Here is a 20,312-nt window from a genome sequence, read left to right on the forward strand (position 1 = left end):
TAAAAACCACCCGTGGACTTTTTTTTAATTACTATAAATCATATACAAAATGAGTGCATAATGATTGTATTATTCAAATAGCTTCCTCGTGACTCGTATAGAAAGGAAGAGAGAGAGTGCGAAAGAGATACGATTGATCATAGTGGTGGCGATCAAACAGTGCACAAATGACAATCCTCTACCAATTACTTTGAAATAATATTTTATGTTATTTCATTCCTTCTTGGCTTCCTACTAAACTTCAATTTACATACGAAACATAATTGCAGTCGTGTTTATGGAATAAACCATAATATACCTATATACGTATATGTTATTAAAATTCATTCATTTTTTTTTGTTTTGCAGTTATTATTTTTCTCGCATTACTGATACTTGAATAAACCTTCAACTACGTGTCAGTGAACATTTTCGATTCTCTGGGAATATATTAATCTATCACCATTGCACCTCACTTGTGCTAGCAACTGCAATCGTACGGTACAGTAGTATGTGCTCCCACATGAAGCTGTCGTTGTAAAATATGGAACTTTTTATCGTTAACGGCTGTATAATATGTAATTTAATAATGCGTTTGATATAATATAACCATAATAAAATTACAGTCTCGCTAATATAAATATTATAAATAAGTAAATATACACGTTATACAAAATATAAACGTTCTTGTAATTTATATATTTAATAAACGCCATGCGGCAATTTTACATATTATTTACAGGTATGGCAATAATAAGGAGCATGATAGTAGTTATGATACAATAAACTAGTATATATAAGTAATTATTAATTATTATAAAGGAGATACAAAAAAAGATAAGAAGCTCATGAATTGTTGAACAAATATCTAGAAGTACTGGTTGTGTGGCCCAAGGATTAATTATCATTATTTTTTTTTTTTGCAGCTTTGAAAACACGATGCAGAGCATTATGGTTATGTCCATATGAAGTTTTGTGACTAGGTACATTTAATTGAGATTAATTTTTCAAAGAGTGAAAAAGAAGTCTGAAGGGTATATAATACGAGTAATTATAAATTATTTTTATTATTGCTAATTTAAAAAGTTCGAAAATTTAACAGACGGTTTGGAAAACCATACGAATTGGGAACATGCGATGTGATTAAGCTCTAAACTCTTAAGTTAGAGCTGTGCTGCATAGATCATGAGTATTCAAAAAAATAATAAAAATTACCTTCCACATTGGTATTTTTTGAGTATATAATAAATATTTTTATATTGAAAATAGAACTAAGTGTATGGTTGGGATACAAAATTAAATTTGAGATGCATCCAAAAATAATGATATACTTACCGTGCTTATTTTAAAATAAATGTAAGAATTAAGTAAAGAATAATTAGGTGTATATCTAAAATGTAAACGTAAATTTAATAAAGGATGAGGTAAAGATTTTTGTAGTTAACCCACGACTAATAATACCCCAATAAAACTTGAGAATATTATGTATCAAAAAAGTGTCGGGCAGAACCTTTGTCCTTTCATTCTAAAATATCTAGATAAGAAACTGTCACTGCGCGTAGCTAATATACCACAATAACAATAATAATAACAATAATTATTAATGATAAATAGTCTAAAATACGATTTCGTGAGCTCTCCAACACATTATTAACCGATTTAAATAGGTAAGTACGCATTTTACGACTACAGTCACTATATTATATATAAATTATATTCGTCATACAAGAAACTAGTTATAGTTTTTAACTATCCCGGATGCGATTTTCACGAAATCTGTGCCAATATTTCTTTATATTTACGTATAATTATATAATATTATCACTATTGTTTACATACAATATAAATAAGTCACAGCTCACTATTATAATGGTCGACGGAAACTTTTGAACAAGACGCACCTATATGTATATAGTACACTATAATACAGTCGCAATACGACTTGGCGCATCATCGTTTTTTTACAATCTTAATCATAGTATTTTTACTACGAATAAAGGTGACATAGATTAAATTCCAGGCGATGTTATACGTGTGGTAGATTGAGAAACCTGTTTTTGCATATTAAAAATAATAAAATATTATTAATAGACAAGTTTTTTTTTAAAATTATTTCCTTTGTAAGAGGGAAATATAAAATATTGTACGATTGAAATAATAATATAATAATATAAACCATCAAGCCATTAACTATATTCTGGCTATTAACATCAAACTATTTACAATGCGCATGTATGGAATACCTTGGTTAGTATTATATTGGAAGATTAACTGCAGCGTAAACTGTAAAGTATCATTATTATAATGCGTATTGAGTATTTAAATCTGATTATGAAATAAAAACTTATCATCGCACATAAATAAAACGCTGGTACCTGTTCGCTTTTAAATAACTATATATGACAATAAAATTATGAAATAAATATTATTTTGTATATTATATAAACTCATTTGAGGACTTGTTCGAACAATTATTTGTTATTTCGTAATCATCGATTAAAATACACATACATCGAAAACAAACCACGTATTTTTTATTTCTTTATTTTATACGATTAACTTATTACTGTTGAATGTTATTTTGTCTTCGAATTAATATGTTGATGCTCATTTTTGAATCTTATTATACCAGTTTAATTAATTAAACATGTAATTTGTTCTGACTATGGTTTAGTAGTAGATTTATAATAATATTCACACCCGCACGTAAACATATATTTTAGGCTATAATGCTATATTATAGCCACAAAGTCCATATAGCTACATAGGTAACCTCAATATCAATTATTAATTACTGCAGGTATATACCGCAAAATATATACCTATCAAACTGCAATTCACTATATATATATATATATATGTATATCAAGTGAATATTATAATTAATGTAGTCTATAGTTAATATGGTTATGATGACGAATTAAATGTATTATTTAGGTTTAACCCAATTAATAATTATAATAGCATCATCATTCAAGCATGAAGCAACTAGGGATCTTCGAACGAATAGTAACCATAATATTATAATACTATCAAGTGTATAGTAAAAGTGTAAAATAAAATGTAAAACAATAATAATTATAATAATACAAATATTGTCGACTATTTCCAGGTACTGTATAATATAACTATTAGTATGCAAATGTGACACATAGGTACGCCTACGAGTGTGGATTTTTTTCGCGCTTACTAATAGAAAAATTACCGGTTAAAAGGTTTAGTGTACAATTTAGTTATTAGTTCGTCGATTTCCGAAAAACCGGCCGAATATTGTTATCGTAGTGCACGGTGATCGTAAACAACAATACTAATATTATTAATATATGCGGCGCGTAATATATCAAATCGGCAAGTGCCTACCTGTATAATATACTATTATAACAATGTTTTAACACATAATATAATATATATAGGTATATTATTATAGAGTCTTCACGTGCGACAATGATGTAACGCGTTCGGCCATTAAAAAAAAAAAAAAAAATTCTAAATAGGTACCATATTATATATACACATATTCATATATTATAATATATAGGTAGATAATACCTACGTATTTTAATAACCTCGATTTCGTTCATGACCGCGTATGTTTTATTGTGTTAATACGACGAACGTGACTCAAAAATATTAATGATATTACGATGCAAAGTCGATTTTTTTTTTTTTTTTTTGTAGGTACGTATAATATCATTATCATTTGCGTGTCGCCGTGACGAATGTAAATAGGCATGGCTAGTGCATAATATTAAAGGGTCTAAAGATTTGTAGAATACGCAATTGCATAATATATAGCACATGGACTTATTCCCGTTCGCATAGTCAAATGGACTTTTGTTAACAATCTTAACGAACTATATTATATACACAGGTAAGAATCCATTAAGAACACTTACTTCATTTCGCGGTTTCGACAACGATTGCGTATCTACGAGTAAAACAAATTGTATAAAACCGTATCACTTATTGAAAATTAAAAATAATATCACTCTTTTAAATCGAAATCAAGATTATTATATATATATATATATTATATTTGTATGTTGTAAACGCTAAATTCTAATGTACCATTTGAATATTATCGGTCACACGCCATTGTGGTAATAATATTAATTTTAACATACCTATAATATGGGCTAGGTTAGGTAAAATCTGATATACCTAATAATTTCGTTACTATACTACAGGGTATCATCGACGATCGCGAATTAAAAATATAAAATTATGGAAATTAGTGGTAGATATAGGACATATTATGGGTACGTAAGCAAATTACTTCTTTAAATAACATATTTTTACTACAGTTGGATATAAAATATTTAAATAATACTAATATTGATAATATCGAAAAACTACTTCATACTGATTTAAATCGTATAACTTTTTTTTTTTACTGTATATAAGCATAATTTAATAAAACATTATATTATAAATAAATAAAATTAACTGCCATATATACTGTACTAAATCCTTGCTTTAAGTTATTACAATTAACAATACAATAAAATTAATTCGATGTAATATTTATTGTTTAAATGTAGACAAGATGGTCGATGACTGATATAAGTTTATAAATTTGTTATCTACACACATGATATTATTATTGTATATAATTATAAATTCTCAGAAAATATAACTAAAAACGTGTACGGCGGTTTTGTTGTTTTTACTTGTCGCTATGTTGCCGCATATATTATTTTCTATAGTATGTGATTAGTAATCACTGATTACTGTTTGGTTAGGTAAATACGTAACTGCTGACCATAATAATTATACCAACAGTCGGATTCGCACCGTTGCAAGAATAGATAATCGTATTACTATGTCGATGGAAACGGAAGGTAGCCTAAAAGCTGACCAGGCCATAGCGGATTGTGTTATCGTATACCCATAAGTCTATTATATACACAAAATAATAATATACTACACACGCGAAAATACACAGTTACACTGGTCGTAAACATTCCGACGATGAATGACATCCGCGTGGAATGAGTAAATAACGTTCGAAAGTGATTTTCAAGGTGCCTCTACGCGTCGCGCGTCGTCATCGTCCGCCGATTTCGTAACATTTCGTTTTCATCGAAACATTTCGGGGGCGTCAAAACTTTCAAAATACAGACGGCGAAGAATCGCATCAAATCCCCCGCGATTATTACGTCCGGTTGTCAAAATAATCGCAACTATATTTTTTTCCATAGCTCAAGTGTACATAATATTATATTATATACGAAACATATCCAAGGTCCAATAAATCTTTCTTGCAGATGTTTTTGAATTAATCATTAATATTTCTGACCATGGCGTGCGTATTGTAATTCTGTCTTAACTCTTAAGATCAAATTTTTAATATCTGCTGTTGTTTTTAAACGTGTTCGAAAACGAAATTTATGCAATAAATGTCAATCGTTTTTTCAGCTATTCCAATGGCGAAGACGGTTTGGCCACGCTATTGTAATCAAACTTATATAATTATCAAAGTATAGGCTTAACCGGTATTTTAAAAAATAAATTCTTAAATTTCCGATTTACCAGCAATTATATTATGCTATACATGTTATTTGACCATACTATATAAAATATAAATGAAGTAACACAATGTTATATTTGCTTGACCGTTTGATACTTTGGCAGTGTACTTCATATAATATTATTAAGGTATACTCGCAATAAGCTGTAGAGTAGGTAACTCGTAAATCCAGCAAACACGCGTCAGTGACATCACGAAGTTTACCGTGTGTGATCGTGGTTTCATCGCGATCGGTCATATTATTTCGTGACCCGTACGTGTGATCAACGACGACGACAAACAACTGTGATCCGTGTACGTCGTAGCCCGTAGGTCGTTAGAGGCAACTCGACTAGTGATGAAATCGGTAGATTACAATATAAAATACCTATATAATATATATATATATATACATATATACATATATATTATGTACGTCCGCCATCGTCTTTCTTAATATAATATTTACTATGCACACGAGACAATGCGTTTCCGTCGATAATATATTTTACGAACGGGCGTGTTGCGACGGCGAGCTCTCCGCTCCGGCAAGGTCGTCTGTTATATTTTCGCGTGTTTTATGATCATAATAATAATAATAATGATAATAACAACAAAAACACTAACGGCAGGTAAATACGCAGGACAATAATTGCAGGTGCAATATTATCAAAAAACTTCAGGTCACGCTGGTTTGCAGTCACTCCGAATCGATCTTTACTGTTTGATGCGTTATTATATAGTGCAAGTTTCACGATTTTTCACGGTATGTGTACCTATGTATGTGTGTGCGTGATGAAGAGAGAGAGTGTGTAGGTGTAGGTGTCACCTGATTTGGTCCAACGCACTTCAGGGCATCGCGCCCGCAACGGACCAGACGATTAATCTGGCTGTTTGTTATAATTTTTTATTTCTCGTCCTAAGTCTATTCATAAAGTCGTCCTTCGTCCACCGAGTACACCCTTTATATAAATTATTATAGATGCGAATTGGATATACATTGATTCACACGACTACGACGTCCGATTGACGTTGTTATTATTATTATACAAAAATAGGGTACTCATAATTGACCATATTATATAGTGTCTGTAATCGATACAACCGTGTTGTGGTCTGGGATTTGTTAGATCTGTTTTACGGTTTATGGTTTATTCCTCTTAAACGATTGTACGCATCAAACAGAGCTATTATCGCATAGGTACATTATAGTCAAATCTGTCAAAATGACACGCAATGCCGTTTTAGAATTTTTAGGCAAGTTCCATGATATTGAGTCGTCGTAGTCCAGAGATCAATATTTAATTTACATCATTATTCTTCGTGTGAGCTACAAACGGGAACTCGTTATTGTGGTAGGATTTATCGATTTATCGTGTATACGAATCTCCTATTATATTATATAGTGTAATAGTACTATGTTAATAGGTTTCGAACAAGTAGCTGGATCGCGTATCTATTTTGTTGTGCAAAACGCATACGCATATTATGAAAATTAATTTCGTCGTTGAAACGGTCTACTGACTGTTGGCATCGTGATACGTGATAACGGAAATACCTACAGGGCCTACAGCGTCCATCTGCGTATACTTATTATAGTGTTATATATTATAACACCGCGATAACTAATCAGCAGTCGCGTTTCTTCCACCGCGTGTTCGCTTAGTCGAGAACGAGAAGTTCGTGCTGTCTCGTCCGAGCAGATTCGCATTGAACGGTTTGATACTTTGACGATAATATTATAAATAAAACAGTACCCAATCAAAGTCCGCTACAATATTACGCGCACATCTTATATTATGCATAGCAAACATCTCATCGTATACCCTTCAATTATGTGCGCAAACACCCTATTGTACAATGCATTCGAGAAATAATGTATGATATTATACTGTACACGGGTAGGTACCGTTAAAGCGTTTTACTCCGCAATCAACGCACGCATATCTCTATGGACGCCGCTTGTATATACAGTTCCGCGACTGCATATAATATTCGATTTACGATGCAGTTAATGTCCGTAGGCGGTCGCTCGTCGACAAGTGGTTTGGAAAAAAATATTTTTCTTTCAACCGATGACGTTTGATTGTGGTTTTTTTTTTATTTTTCTGCGGAGCGTATTCAGTTACTTAGGTATACCGTACTTCGATCGTAAATGCGTATAATAATAATATGTTGTGTGTTATTGATCATAAACGCTATTTGTGTGTATTCATAATCAATAGTTGTACAATATACTAGGTATACATATACGATATACGTTTAAACATACAACCCTGCACTTGGAAAAGACGTTCGTGTAAAACGCTTAGGTATTAAGTAAATTATAAAATGCTCTAAAATAATCTGCACGATCAGATTAATATGTAAAGCTTATTATTTTTAACGTTCTTTTATAATCGACTTACGTTTTACCGAAATATATTTAACAAAAGTATTGTACTTGCGTTTAAACTGAGCCGTTCGTGTAACGAGATAAATTATACGCTATATAATAATATTAGTATATAGGCGCTACTAGAGTACTAAAGACATAGGTATTTCTAAATATAAAATTGTTTAAGATAATTTTTCGATTATGTACAGTACTAATCGGCGGAGTGGTTATCAAAGTATTTTTATATTCCTTCATCTCTTTTCTTGTTTTGTGTTGAAGTATTTTATTTATTTTTGCTACTTATCACGACCTCTAGCATGTTCTGACGTGTCAATGTATTAGCGAGATAAAAAGTGAAAGAATATGTAGAATATGTGAGAAAAAAGAAAAATAGCATTGTACATATTACGATTTTGAAATCACCTACTATTATTAACGTGATCAATGGCTTAGGTGTTTATTATAATATATTATGCACTCTGCTCAGCTACTCGTTTGCGCATATATGTATTGTATACAGTTGCAAAATCTAGCAGTCTGGTTGACATTAAAATCAAACAATAAATTAAGAGTTTTCACAGTCACACGATGGTCGAAAATTATACGGTGATCAGGTGACAACACGACTGACACTACGATGCAATTTTTCTGCAACAGTCAGGAGGAGAAAGAAGTGGTACTCTGCGTAGGCGAAGGCTTGTCGTCTGCATAACGATGGTTCAATGGTTGTGCCATTAATCACATATTTTTTGTTTTTGCTTTACACGAAAAACGTCTTAAGACATCGGACCACTATAATAATATAATAACGCCGAGGTATTTAGGACTGAACATTTTATAAAATCCAATGGTGGCAATAATTCTTGTTCGTACGTGTGTAGCAATATTATATAATCCTCCATGCGATAATTTAACGCCGTCCTAATATTATTATTCTTCAATAATAATCAAATTAAATTTCTAGGTTTAATATTATTATGTCATACATGATGTGATAAAACAAATTTAAAGTGATCGAATGTCGTCGAATGTACAAGGGAATGGTAGAATGTCAAAAACAACAAATCGAGGCATACTTTTATTTCGTATATTTTGGGCACTGCAGTCATGCGAAACAAGATCAATCTATAAACAATGTAAATGTTAATAATAATAACATGTATATTGTATAAGTATAACTTTAATCTAAATCAAATTAATATATATCTATTTATGATATATGATATGTCATTACTGATTACAATGTGTTGTGTGTACGGTGTTTTGTCGCTCTAAAATAATTGGAGAATGTATATTATATACACACATACTATAGAACTGCCATAATAATAATAATAATAATAATAATAATAATGCATTCGACAGTACGCTGACATTGAGTGCAAACAATACGGACGGGCGGACGAAAATTTGTCGAGGGTACGAAATTAATTTTCAAAAACCTATTTAGTTTTCAAGGGCGCGTAAAATACATGTGTGCGTATATTATTATTATATTATATTATATTACGATATAAAATATTATAGAAGAAAAGCCCGCGGTATACCATAGGTTTTCAAGCGCGTCTGAATGGCGCAAAAACATAGGTACCAATAAAATGCTACCAAAATATTATTATTGCCCAAACAATACGCGATATTACAATGTAGTGTGTATACCTGTACACCTCGACCGACAAGAAATCAGTTTCGAAATTCACGGAGAGTCGCTCGTTCTTGCCGGGGGCTTGAACCAATACCTCCTCTCTGGAACCCTAGTTTAATTATTTTGAGAGCTGAAACCGAGTACGAAAACTTACACACGATTTCAATCTAAATAACAGACAAGACGTAGGTACCTATATATATTATATAATGTATATATGTATTTAAGTCCGTACGACCGTAGTATATAAATGCATTCAATCGTATATATAATATTTATAAAATAGCAATATTTAAATCAGAAATGTATTTAGTTTTTTTTTAATCTCGAGTTGTGAATATAGTCGACCATAACGGCAGAAAACATTTTTTTTTTAATTCGACGAACCGAAAACTGGATAATCACATCAATTTTTCATTCCGTGATTTTGTCATATTATACGCTCGACTATGACAAAGTACTCAAGTACAGCGTGCGATCACATAGTCGATGACGTTCGTCTCGCAGACAAGCTCGGAAAACGTTTTTATTTCTACTCGCATTATGCTCCTATCTTACCTAAGGCGGAATACATAACATTAACACCGAGCGCGATCCGCATGCGTTATGTATACACGTATTAAATTAATAATATCACGTCTCGGCCTATATACACACACACACACGCCCGCGCGGAGAGTTCGTGGCGGGCGATAGTTCGACGTATCACCCGCGGCGTTTGATTTGCCCCCTCCGCGACCCGCCCGACGCACGTGCGTTTGGTTTATGATACGAAACAGACACACGCAAACACATACACAATACACTATGTACAGGTATGATACGCGTATAGACAAGTCGATACGACGTTGTGATAATAATATAAACGTTCATCTGTCAGCGACCGTGCGCGCACCCGTTCGGGTCGTTCGGATGAAATACGAAATTTGGCCAGCAGCCGAAGGAAGTCCGCGTGAATGTGATGCGATAAAAATATAAATAAAAAAAACACGTATGATACACAAAAAAATAATGTGACGCGCCACTGCACGAGACGCACCCCGACGCGTGAGATCTACGCGGGTTTTCGTCCGTCAGCAGCAGACTTTGTATCGATCGCGACGATATAATTGGTATATTATAATATCACGTACACCACGACAACGCAATGATACTATGATGGAAGGCGCATACGAAAAAATATTATTATACATTCGTACTTACCGATATCCGTCATAATATATAACATATCACGAGTATATTATTATTATTATTATTATTGTAAACCGATATCGATTAACGACTACAATATTATTTTGGCGGCAATCCGACATGATAATAATATTATTACATCGTTAATACATAATATACATATTATTATTATATGTTTTGCGGGGACGACGGACTCGGTCGTGTCGTAGGGCGTATCGGTTTTATTATTATTATTATTAGTATTACGAATTACGATTATAATTATGTTATTATCATATGGGTATAATATGCGCGCGAAATAAACACAACGACGGACCATAATAATATAATATACATTTAATATAAACGAGCGGCAGCAGCAGACACACTGACCTAGTTTTTAAGGTCTTGCCGAAGAGATATTGTCGCGTGCGCCCGCACAATATCGATACAGTTTTCGACACATATGTATGTTAATACAATATATATATATGTATTATATATAGGTAATATTGTACTATATTAAATAGCGAGACGCGTCTTGTGTTGATCGCCACCGCATTATGATAATACACAATATTTGCGTACACTCTATTTAAGGCCAAATGACGCAATGGGAGGGGGAGATTGGGTCTCTTTTTATTGCTTACTTATTTGTATCTACTGTACTATGCCTATACACGAATAAAAAATAATCCATCGGAGCAGATATTATGGAAACAATATTTCTTGATGTAATATTTTGAATTTCCTAATTTACACTAAAAGCTTGTACTAACAATACTAATATAATAAAAATGTTAATAAATGCTCTAAAAATAAAAAAAAAAACGATGAAAAATGCAGATAAAATTTTTGCCTTTGAAGTACCTATCTGTTATATGAAATATATTATATGTATATGGAAAGCATTGTCCCAGAACATTGTCTCTCTCTCCCTAAAAAAAAAATGCATTTTTAATTAAAGTTCGGACCATAGATAATCATAATATTCGTATTGATCATTGTTCTTATATATTACCATTTAAACGCGTCAAACGTTAAGTATTGTGCTTGGGATCTACATATTTACATAATAATATTATCCTCGTAAATTGGTTTGTCGTTAATTTATTATGATATCGTGTAATATGTTACTGTGCAGTCGTCTACCGTTATAATAATAAAATGTGCCCTTTTCGCATATCCTATTGTTCTCCGGTGAATTGTCCCCGAGTAAAATTATATAGCTGCAATTTGATTAAAGTATAAACTTTTATGGTGATATTACAATCCAAATAATGACTAACGAGAATCGTATTTTAACTATATAAATAAATATTCAAATTAAATGACTTTTTCATTAATGATATTATTGAATAATACATTAAAAAAATGACGAAAGTATAAAATCGTGATATTCAAAATATTTTACTTTATTTAAAAATATATCAAAACTTTCTCTTATTTGATTTTTCTCTTTTAATTCAAACTATCAGTGATAACAATAATTATACTAAACCAACTTTTGGGAAAGTTACAAGATATTGTGTTTGCCTCCGTAAACTGTAATTGTATCTCAACAATTCACAACGGCACCTAAAACTTTAATTATTTTGTAACCGACTGACATATTATTTAATTTATTTAATAATATTATATTTATTATTTACATATGCTTTTATTTAAATTGGTTATTGACAACCATTATAATAAATCTAAAAGTGAGGGGAATAAATTATTTTAGTTTATATTAGATATAAACAGTGGTGGCGTGTGAAAAATGTAATAAAGTAGACAAAACTAAGGTAGAAATGTATATAGGCTATAAGTATAGTGTACAATTAAAATAAATAAATATAGTAAAACATCTATATTTGAATATAATTTAACTCAATTCGTCAATTTTGTTTCGTCGCGAGTACATATTATATAACACAGTTTTAATAAATGTTGGATCTTTAGATAATTCACCCAATAATTTTTTTTATAGCTAAAATAGACACAAATGTAAGACTATAATTTGTCATTGAATTCCTTGAAAAAATTTTATATATTTTATTCTATTGAAGTATTTATCGATCATACACTAACCGTTTTACAAAATTATTAAATATTTTACCCATTAACCGTGAACCATGGCCAGAATGCTACTAAGTTAATAAAATATCACACTAAGACATGCCTTTTCGTTTTAGTCATACACCACGATGTTCGCACTGTTATACAACCGATATAAAATAATGAGACACATTTAAATATGCCTCAACCAATTCGATGACAGAACGGCAATTACGTGATTACGATGCACCTATATAAAATATAAGTGTTACAGGCGTAAGTCGAAATCGGGCAAAACGCGGACTGAATATCGTGTATTGTAACAATCATATTCAAACTTAATTTAGTTTGTAATCTGTACTTGCTGCTATATGATATAATTCCGTTAAAAACATGAATACCGATTTCGATATTCCTTTTTAATAGTATTATGAGATTTAATTTATACTTTAACATATCATTATGCCCGACTGCCCAAAGCCCGTCCTAGAGCATCTATAGGAATGCACATCACTGATGAGTGATGGTTGCAAAACAGATTACTAGCTAAAACGTTGTGGAATACGAAATTTCAAACATCAAAAATACGCGAATCGTGCACGCAGAATCACTAATAACGTTATAATTCAGGTTTCCTGGCAGTAATTCGGGTATAGACAACATAGTATTATAGTTATTTGAGCGGTAAAATAAACGTCTCGGCTGAGTGCTTGGTTTGAAGATGACGGTAATAATAATCAAATTCAACAGTGAAATAACATTGCAATATATACAATAATAATAATAATAATAATAATAATAGTAGGTAATAATATTAATAATAATAATAATAATATACATGTATAAAAGTCTATTACGAGAATCGTAAAAAAAAAAGTAATAACAATAAAAATAAATAACAAATAACAGAAACGGAGCAAATTTGCATTCATACGTTGAACTTACTCGTAGAGGTCATTAACGGCGATGACGTGCCGCAAACGTACATACACACATAATATACACACACGCTACACATACAAACCACACACCCGCAGTGTTATAGACATGACTCACGGTCCACTGAAACAGCTCAAAGAAGATCGCGTTGTCCGCAATGGTTCTCAGAATAGAACGCAATTAATTTAATGTCATGGGTGTCCTGAAGACTTTTTTTTTCTAGCCCTTAGAGTGCAGGCCAAAAACTAAATTTAATACTAAATGTTTCCTCATAGCAGATGGGACTATTTAGTCAACAATTGTCTGATTGATTAAGTCAAACTATTTATTAAAGGATATTATTTCAGACGAAATGAGAATACGGTGTTAAAAAACTTGATTTTTTTAAAAAAAAAGTCTGAACACAATTGGCGTCTTTTAATTGCAATTGAGCGGTCGTTAATGTAAAAACATGTATTCTAAATATATATATATATTATTAGAAAATTTTCAGTAAACAGTTGTATAACCAAAAGTGATCAGATGGCGTGGTCGTACCCGGGCCCGGGCGTTAAAGAGGATTGAAGTATACAGTGTTCTTCTTTTAATAATGTAGGTACCAACATTTACGTTTTTTTAATAATTCAAAACATGTTTTGTGCACACTTGAATTTCATTTTACATTTTTGAATATTATGTTGTCTTTGTTGTTTACAAGCATAAGTAGTATATGTTATCAATGCAATAATGTCTATGTATGTGACGGGGACATGACTTATAATTTCTGATAGTTCTCAACATTTTAACCCAAAAGTCGTAATGCGTATTTTACGAATAATATTAAAAGGTTGGTATATTTATTTTGAAATGGTGAGTTAAAGGATGGTTTCATTTATTTCAGTATGTACCTACTAATGTATTATATTCGTCGATCTTCATAAAAATATAATAATAATTAAATATAAAATAATTTCAACAGCTAAGGTTAAGATCATTTGAAAATTTGTCTTGATTGGTCGGAGGAGGGGCTGTTGAAAATTTTGCTCCCTGGTACAAATTTTGAAGTTACGCCACTAGCAGTATATCATATAGTTTTATTATTGTACGTGGTATTATTATATTGTTCTTATGTGACTGTGCTCACTCGGGAAATACTTTGTACGTTGAAATACCATTACTATACACACAACGCCGAAATAATAATATAATATAGTAAAGGTACGCAATGGCGATCACAGCCGCATATACCAATATACGCATTCCGAATGGCTCGTGCAAGTCCTGAGGCCGTGGTCCGTTCGAGATGACAATCTCACACGCGTATTATGCGCTTACGCTGGCTGCAGCCACAGTGCGCGGGGTGACGCGTGGGCGGAAAATACTGTAGCTGTTTGGCGGATGTCGCCGGACTAGTGTGCGGGCGAAACGTCTGCAGCGGGGAAAGCGTCGCGAAGTATTCTTGCCCGTTACAATATAAAATAAGTACGAAGATGACGATAATAATAATAATAATAATAATAACCGTTGTTTTCGTCACCGTCATCGTATATCGTATTACCTGCACGCGTTTGTACTTAAAGCCTAGCCGGACACAATAATACGTGTATTATGTATTTATATATTGCTGCACGCACTCGTTTGGCCCGGGCGATGATGGTGAAATCCTGAAGAAACGTTTTCGTGATGCTTTCCTACTTCCCGGTTCCCCGATTCGCAAATTGTGCATTTCTTTAATATATATATATGTAAATGGTCCGTTTTTTATGTATGAACTCGCGATTTCACGCGGGCGACGGCTATAATAGTATAATACATATAATAATAATTTAATAATCTCTTCTCAATGCCGTCGACTACTCACACCTGAAGCGCAAAATTCGTAGTTACGAATAAGTTACATACATAACAACGCCCTCCGCAAACCTCGCCAGCCCGGAGGCTCGAGATAATCAAAACAAAAGCTCGTCTACAGCTCATCAGCTCATTGCGATACATATACGTACTATATTTTTACTTCCATTATTACAGTTATGATTTATTAAAAATAACGCATTTAAAAATAAATTTGCACCAGTGTGGAGTATTAGGTCCAGTAGTCTTAGATTCTGGTATGTCCTTGGAAAATAATAATATTGCGATTCCGCACACTTTTCTCGAGGCGAGACAATCGAGATAAAAATTGATAGAAAATAAAGTCGCGTGTTTATTAGACGGTTCAGGGTTATAGGAGGGAATGTCCTTCGCAAAATTCGTCATCTATATTTTTGCGACGTCTTGCAAGCTGAGTTCACAAAACGATACGTAATAATATTTTTAACGCTTTCTCGTTAATAGTAAACAAATTAAAAAACTAAACCGTAACAACCGTATACACAAAAAAAACACCGAATAGTGTAGGTACGACTCGAAGAGTCTGCAACAGCGCGGGGATCGAGTTATGTAAAATTACTCAGTTCATTGTGCTATTATAATATAGAAGAACAAATTTTATTGTCCAACTGACTGTGTTAAAAACGTGGGTACCTGCTACTCAACACAATTGAACAATTTTTTTTATTTATACTCGACAAAATACATTGTTAACTTTAAATAAGCGTACAATTAAGAATAATGATTTTCAAATGGGTTTTAAACAGACCGTAGTTAAACATCTCAAACAAATTATTCGAATCAATATCAGGGAAAAAATACATAATAATAATATATAATACATAAATATAATTCACCACTGTTATTAAAACTCGGTATGATATTTAGAGGTTGACGGTATCCTGTCATGTAATCCAGTTTTCGAGACGTTATTTTTTATATTTGTGACCAGTGCAGTATTATGTTAAGATCATATGCGCGTGCCACTGTATAATATAATATTGTATGTTATACAAATTATAATACGTGACATAGCTGGTTGAAATCATAAATAATCTTTTCAGTCACAGTCATCACTCCATCTGCAGTACCCACTACTGGGCTTTTCCATGTGCGTGTGTAAGAAATTACGTGCCGGTTTTTTTCTAGTTACGCAGCTTTTGTCGACGCTTTGTCCGTCCCGCGCGTTTGGCGTCAAGAACAAAAACCAAACGGATCCGTGGTACACACAACAGACGGGAGAGCAAAAGTCGCCGAAAAATAATAATCATAAGCATAAGAAAAAAACGATGACAGAGGAAGATTAAAAATAAAGTGTGTGTTACGCAAGTTTTTGTATGAACATCAACCTACACCCGTACCGGGATACTCATGTGAGCGATGGAAATACCACTTCCGAAATGTGTGTGGCGTGGGTACAGTACCACATCGACAATGGATGCTGTACAAAATTATCGAAACAATAATAACATACTAAACAATTAGAAGAAAGACTGTTTTTTTTTCAGTATGTTTAACCATATGGCTGTGTTGATATACGGTTTTCCGTAGTTGATATTACTAGGTCGATGACACCAACTCACAAATGACTATAAAATATAATAATTATAACAAGTTTAAATCGTAAACGGCTTTAAACGTTTCACATATCTTTAATATTATTTTATCCAATCTAAATTAACTTCCGAAATATGTCTGAGTAACATTAATTATAATAATAATATCGTATTTTACTATGAAATTCATCATCAGGGCCATATAACATATTATTATACCATAGTATTATGTTGTTTGTGTTGTTTCAAAACCCACGTGCTGTTTTTTAAAATCCACTAAAAATACCTCGATAATTTTTTTCATGTGTAGTATCTATGCTGTTTCAAATACTATATCTGAAGACCGAATACCAGATAATGTGCTTTGTGGATTGGTATTATGATGAGTAGATCAAAAAGTGAACCACCATTTTATTTTTTATGCTTAAATGATTTAGAACAAATAATATCTACAAGATGTTTATAAATCCGAAAATATAATATAAATATTAAACGGTTGATAGGCCACACACGATTTGATGTAAAGATGTTTTTAAAAGTGATAGTAAAATTCTTTGTTTTGCAATTTTTGAAGGGTCAGGTATTAAAATAAATTTTTATGATCAGCGTTTACTATAGTATTTACTGCCTGTCCTTAAGACGTAGATGGAATTAAGTAAGAATATTTCAACGACAATTGGCTGTTATTTAACGATTTTATGACTTATTTAGATGAATGCATTTGTATATATATATATATATATATATATATATTATAGTAAATTATAGGTAATTAAATTTGTATTTAAATCAAATAATAAATATGCTATGAATTTATTTATTATAATACTAGATGGTAGGTACAATTAGTAGGTATATTCTATGTTGATAGATAGAAGTTCTAAATGAAAATTTACAATAATATTAATGTTATCTAACACTGTGGTATAGTCACCCAAAACAATAATTAATGATCGAGTTAATGATTTATACAGTTTTATAGTGTTTATACAATAAGTACTCATTTTTATATCAAATTTCAAGGAAAACAGAAATAAGTTTGAAATTCTTATCAAAAAATTCAACATATCTTATTATTCTAACACAATATTACTATAGTTGAATTGAAGTTTAGTAGTAGATTTAAGGAGACTTAAATTTAATTCAAGATAATACAAATTTGAACTATCAAAGTTTGAAATAGTAAGAATTTATTTTATATAGACTTTAAAATAATAATTTACCAAAAAATCAAAACAAGTATATAAACTTAAAATGTATAGAAACTATTATTATAATCTAAGTCGAGGTCAGGGTTTTTATGTTTTACATACACATCAAATGTGATTAACTGAGTTTTTTTTTTAGAATTAACCGAGACCAAAGTAAAAACCATAGTATATATATATTTCTTAGAATACATTACGAGTAGATATACCTACTTCGTGATTAGTAAGATAAGTTTTTTTTTAATGTAAATCGATGCATTCAAGTAAAGAAGAATGTTAAGACTGTCGGTTTTTTTTAAAAGTATACTCGTCATTGTTTGTGGCGATAGCGTAACCGATAAATTGAATATAAACTACTTCCAAATTTGGATCGTCGCGTCGGACTAACGCGAATGTCTGGTGCAGCCGATGGCCGCCGTCAACCAGCGGGCTGCAGGTCCGTTGACTGAAGGTATAGTAATAATAATAATAATTTAATATAAATATATATTATATATATATATAATATAATATAAGCTAATAAGGACGCTTTTATTGGCATTTGTATGACGCGTCTACTACGTATCACATATAATAATATTCGTAAAGTCATGATAATGTTATAATATTACACGGGGCAATTACGAAAGTGGATCGCAGAATTCACGATGATATCCGTGCAGTCAAAATAACGAATTATTATTAGGTTGTATTCAACCGTTATAAAAAAAAAAAAAACGACACAGATAGATGATGGCCAAACGCAAAACGATGTGTGCGTATAACGCGATATAATGGTTATAATAATAATAATATAGGTATTATACCAATTATACGCATGTATAATATAAAAATATAATAATGCGTGTTTAACTACATACCCAATCTCGTTTAAGCTCGTCGTCGCAGATCTGACTGAATAATATTAGCAATATTAATATACCGTTTGGTGGTCAGCAGACGTGTATTATAATATTATTCGACCGGATGGACGGATTTCGTAAACTGGCGTTAAAAAAAAAAAAAAAATCGTTTCTAAATCGCACTGAAACAAAATCGGTCGGAAAAAACACGCGATGGCGGCGAAAGAAAAACCGAAAGCGTCGTCGCGTCGATTCCTGTCGACGGTTATGAAAACCGATACGTTTATAATATTATAAAATATGTCTATATTTTTACTATATGAGAACGTATAATATAACCAAACCGTAATATCGTATAATATCCGTGTACTATCGAATGTCTATATATATATATAATATCGTTTGGACGCAATAACAATATTATGATAACGATAATATTATTGTCTCATAACGTATTGGTGCTCGTCGCATAGGCTCGAAGTCGTCGCACGTGTCGTGAAAAATTTCGCATCGTCCGCCACCGCCGACCCGGTCGAACGTGTTTCGCGTACTGCGGCCCGGGAACCGTCTCGCGTGCCGGCCCGGCGCGCGCGACACTCCGCGGCGGCGAGAGTTCACCGTCCCCACCGACGACGCGACCGCCGCCGACCACATAATATTATTATTATTGTATTATACCTTACCTATGACGACGACGACGACGATAATAATAATAATAATAATAATAATAATAGTAATAATATACGCGTATACGTTCGTGTTGGCGCACTCGTTCGGTTCGATTCGCGTGCGCGCGCCGGTGCAGCACATGCAGCGGCGTATTATACAGAGCGACGCGGAAACCGGTGTGGAAACCATTTTTCCTCGCGTACTTTTTACACACACACTCGGCGCGCCGCCCGACGCCCACTCGGCACCGAATGCATAATATGCCGTACTGTCTGTCTGTGTGCGTGTACGCGGTCAGTGTGTGTGTGTGTGTGTGTGTACGCGCCGCGGGTCTCTCCTAAAATGGTCAACACCACACGAGCGGCGAGCGCGCGCGCCCGCTCTCGCGCGTACCGGCCCGCCGCTGCTGGTGCCGCTGATATTACACGTTGTACCCGCGACACGGGTGTATTTTGTATTCAGCAGGGCCGGCGATTGGGCAGGCGATCTACCGCGGGAAAAACTCGGCGGGCCGCCCGAAATACGCGTGC

General features: G+C 32.7%; 1 protein-coding gene across 3 annotated transcripts in view; it reads right to left on the reverse strand.

Annotated features, from left to right (window-relative positions):
* The window catches only part of LOC132918277 (uncharacterized), a 69,013-nt gene extending 49,337 nt beyond the window's left edge, over positions 1-19,676 (reverse strand). For 2 of the 3 annotated variants that reach the window (XM_060979434.1, XM_060979443.1), the window contains exon 1: positions 19,132-19,676. The gene's annotated coding sequence lies outside the window, so the exon portion shown is untranslated. The remainder of the gene's footprint in view (positions 1-19,131) is intronic. The other variant, XM_060979452.1, reaches the window with a different exon arrangement.
* Between the last annotated feature and the right edge of the window lie 636 nt (positions 19,677-20,312).

The sequence above is a fragment of the Rhopalosiphum padi genome, chromosome 1, assembly GCF_020882245.1.
Source record: "Rhopalosiphum padi isolate XX-2018 chromosome 1, ASM2088224v1, whole genome shotgun sequence".
In the NCBI taxonomy this organism is placed as follows: Eukaryota; Metazoa; Arthropoda; class Insecta; order Hemiptera; family Aphididae; genus Rhopalosiphum; species Rhopalosiphum padi.